This window comes from Macrobrachium nipponense, chromosome 8 (assembly GCF_015104395.2).
Source record: "Macrobrachium nipponense isolate FS-2020 chromosome 8, ASM1510439v2, whole genome shotgun sequence".
Taxonomy (NCBI): Eukaryota; Metazoa; Arthropoda; class Malacostraca; order Decapoda; family Palaemonidae; genus Macrobrachium; species Macrobrachium nipponense.
Window position 1 is genome coordinate 27423478 of NC_087203.1, and position 4628 is coordinate 27428105.

Consider the following 4628-nt stretch of genomic DNA (forward strand, 5'->3'; position numbering starts at 1 on the left):
TACCTAGGTTGAAAGAGTAAGATAGACCAGGGATTTGCATTGGTAAAAAAAATAATAATTTTTATCCCCTTTTCGTCTTCATCTCAAGATAATAAAAAAAAAGAGAGACACCCCATAGTTATTGCCCCTATTTTCTTATCAATAATACATGAGCCACGTTGTTTCATGTCGAGTTTCTGTGAATTCATGGCCAGATTCATTCTTTTTTTATTCACAAAGGTGTATTTGCATTGAGTTTTCCTTGAATTCGTGGCCAGATTATTTCTTTTTTTTATTCACAAACACATACTCACATTGATATTTCCGCGTTTATGAAATTCATTTGCTACCCCATGACTTTTCATGTCAAGGTTTCCATGAATTCGTGGCCAGATTCTTTCCTTTTTATTCACAAAGCCGTATTCACGTTGAGTTTTCTTCGTTTACGAAATTCATTTGCTATCTCAAGGCTTTTCACATTGAGTTTTCCAAGAAATTCATGGCCAGATTCTTTCTCTCATTTACAAACCTGTACTTGCGTTGAGGTTTCCGCATTTACGAAATTTATTGACAAATCCAATATCGGCATCAAGTTTTCTACCAAACTGTAAATTACAGAGATTTTACGGTGTTAGTTTTTTGCCTCGCTACATGTCAGTAGTAACTGTATTTACAGGGATTTTTACGGTCATCTTGTTAGTATCAGCTTTGAGTATTCCACATACCCCTGGTAACATTTGCAGTTTTGCAACTGCCTTCAATTATTCTCAGGGTAGACTACTAGCGTTCTACCACTGAGGAGATGGCCAATAACGTAGCACTGGAGGAGGCCAGGGCCTTCACCGAAGCCGGAGGAGTCATGGGGCTGGAGGGCACAAAACTGATCAATTGGGTGAATGATAAAATGAAAGAAGCTACAGACAGAGCCAACCAGGCAGCCGAAAGGGAGAAGGAGAGAGAAGCACAGCACAAGAGAGAGGAGAAGCAGCTGAAAGAGTAGTACAAGAGAAAAGAGACGCAGCTGAAAGAGAAGCACAAGAGAAAAGAGAAGCAGCTGAAAGAGCATTCCAGGCAGCTGAGAGGGAAGCACAAGAGAGAAGAGAAGCAGCTGAAAGGGCATTCCAAGCAGCTGAAAAGGAGAAAGGAGAAGCCCAGGAGAGAAGAGAAGCTGCAAAAAGAGCCCATCAACTGGCTATGGTAGTCCAGAGTGCCACTCTGGCACCCCCGAGTACCAAGCCCCCTGCGCCCCCTCCTTCACACTCTCACCTCCACAGCGTGGGCGCCCTCATTAGGACTTGGGACGATAACAAACCCGACACCTGGCTTGATCATGTCAAGCAGGTGTTCGAGAACTTCAATCCAGCCCCTCAGGAAGTGGCTCTCCTCCTTGGCAAGCTCCTCGCGGGCAAAGGTCAGACTGCATTCGACACAATCCTTGAGACTTACGAGTTAACCCCAGACCGGTGGAGGCAGAAATGGAGGACTATGCCCAAGGAGGCTAACCAAACATGGACAGATTGGGTAGCCAAGAAGACACCGGCACTCATACGTGGATGAAGGCCTCCAACGCAACATCTGTTGAGGAGGTCTTAGAACTCTTTCAATTAGAGGACTTCCTGTACTACGCTCCCCCTGATCTTCCCACCTACTTGGTGGACAAGGCCCCTAAAACTATTTCGGAGTGCTGTAAATGGGCACACGCCTATGAAACCCACCATCTGCTGCAGAGTTCTTTAAAAAAGAAAATACGCCGCTGCTCTCCCTCTCACTCCTGCTGCCACTTCTCAGCCTATCCAGCGCGCCAATATTCCTCCACAGAAACCTGTGTGTGGGGTTGCAATCAGCCAGGTCACACCACAGAGTACTGCCTCTCAAAGGTGGATCCTCCTCAGCAAGCTGCCGCTACTACTCAGAATGGCAGGCCTGATTTTCGCAAGAGTTTCTATGACTCATGCAAAGTGCATGGGCACACTGCTGCCTGGGCGGGATGCCCCAAGAAAACTCCTGTTTCTGCCATTGTTATGGCCATGACAAATCCTTCAGCTCTAGGCTCTCCTACTCAGGGCCCCATATTTGTGGCACCTCCCAGAGGTTACTATCCTGCCCACCAGGTCCGAGCTTTCAATGACACTGGTGCACAGGTATCCATCATTCGAGAGGATAAAATTCCTTTAGGAGCTCAGGTTGACAGGCACCAATTCATCACAATAGAGAGAATCAACCACGTCAGGATGTTCTTGCCTACTGTCCGGTTGAGTCACACGACCTCACCATTCTAAGATGTGTACCATAGCAGTAGCAATCTATATACCAGGGTGTTTTGATGTCCTGCTAAGAGAAGACTTTAAGGGCTGTATCCAGAAATCATACGACGGTTCTTTGTATGCGATCGTCATGGTCTTGCCGTATCCAGAAACCACACGAACATACGCAGGCCTTCGCATTTAACGATGTAATTTTGGAACCATAGTGAGCGACGCGTCGCATGGGTACCCCCTTGCGATGGCAGAATTGAAAGAATGTAAATTTCAACTCTGCATCAAAATACATTTGTCAAAGTGACTTATCTATAATGTCTATCGAAAATATGAAACAATTTGTGGTAAAAAGACATGAATAAAAGCACAACAAAGATCTTGAAAGGAATACTTTTAAGAAGTCTTTGCTGCCCGTAATGCCGACGACCAGATGAATTCGAGCTCATCGTAACATAAACAAGCGGTAGATCAGCTGTCTTGGAATTCTTTTTCTTCAAAGTAGACTTCGTTGACGTGTTTAGAATTTCCTTTTCAAAACAGAATTACGTTTTAAAATGGTATACATCTAGAAAGCTTAATGTGGTAGTATTATATTGCCCAAGAAAGTTAAAATCAGAACAGCCACTTGAAGCTCTCAAGTAGGCTGGTGATGCAAGCGTGAAATTCCATGTAGGCTGTTTGTAATAAGAAAGTATGGAAGTGTAAATGACTAGGCTAGGTTCCATGTGATACTAAAATGAGATTGTCCAAGCCTTTAAAAAAAAGGATGAAGCTAATTGCCTATGGTAGTGGCTACCAATATGTATGGGTTGCGATGGCTTTCACAGGTAGTGAATTACCAAATATAGTAGTACCTAAGCCAAATTACTGATTTCTTACAGGCTATATAAAATTTTAGTTCAGTTACGGAGAAGTATTTCTTCTCTCTCTCTCTCTCTGTATTGATAAATTTAATAAGGAATTTTCAGTAATTCCGTTAGGTTAATACCTAGATACCAAAACCATCTTAGAATGCTGTGTTCCTTTCCTACACCTGGGCTTCACCCCCTTTGGCCCCCACCTGACTTAAATATGCATCCGTAAGTAAACAGGCTGAGGCGGCGAAACAAAAATTGAATAGATCAGAAAAAGTTTCAACAGCAATACAGACTTTCAAAGGAACTGTCCACTGAATTGTTAGAGAATAGAACCTCACTAACCTAATTCTCTGGACCAAAGAGGTTGGTATATCCAAGGCACTTGTGTATATATTATGTATGTATTGAGCATTAGAAACACTATTTATTCAGCTTTTCCTTCTTCTTTTTTTAATACAGGGAAAACGTTCAAATTTCAATATCCATTTCATCTTTTAGTTTATGTTCAATATGAAATTTTGGTCAAAAGCAGACACTGAAAACTGTGACATTTAGCACCAGAAAACTTTAGCACAAGAATAAGGAAGCACAAGGTCAAAATGGACTCCAGAAAGAGGAAAAGGAAAAAATAAATAGAAGGGCCTAGAGAAACTTATCTGCACCAGCAGCTGATGCTTGAAGCTAGTAGATTTGACAGCAACTCTATGAATCAGGCATCAGTTACTGGTCACTAACCCTCCCCCCACAGAATCCTTATGTTAAGGCCTGTCCACACGAGCGGCCATGATCGGCGTGCTCTGGGTTTGACGGGCAAATTCTGGCGGCTTACACGTGAATGTTGTCCACACAGGTGAGGCGATGGAGAGGTGGGCGTGCCCGACGATGCCAGTAGTGTGTTCAGTGCGGTACGATAAACATGGTGCCTACCGCAAAAAAAGAAATTGTGTAGCATGATAATTCCTTTGTGTGTGATGAAAAAGAAGAAAAAGAAGAGAATATGGTGCAAAGAATGGTTCAGTAAAAGAAATGTATATGGTTATAGTACGTCTGCCAGGGTCGAAGCTCAAGCCATCGGGCACCACCATGGTGATTTTGCTACAAGACCCACTCGGGCAATTTGACGGTTTGCCTGTCAAGTGTGCCCGTTAGAGGGGAAGTCCGCCGATCAGGCCCGATCGTGTGGACAGGCCTTAAGGTTACTTTACTTTTGCCTTCATCTAGTCTTATTACAATTTCCCTTCAGAGTTTTCAGCCTTTCCTCATTTATGCCATCCATTTCAGCTGCCTTTTCAAATTTCACACTTCTACTGCCTTTTAAACCTTTTAAACCTCCCTCCTCTAAATGGGTCTTGCATTATCAGCATTCTTCCTGTCCCATCTATGCAAGTAATCACAGCACTTTTAGTATCTATACAGTGTTGATTTTTTGTATTTTTTCCCCTTTTTATACATACTCTATCCTCACTTTTTCCTGGGCTGCTTTCCCTATTGGTACCTTTGGGTATATAGTTACTTGCTTTCTAATCGGGGTGAC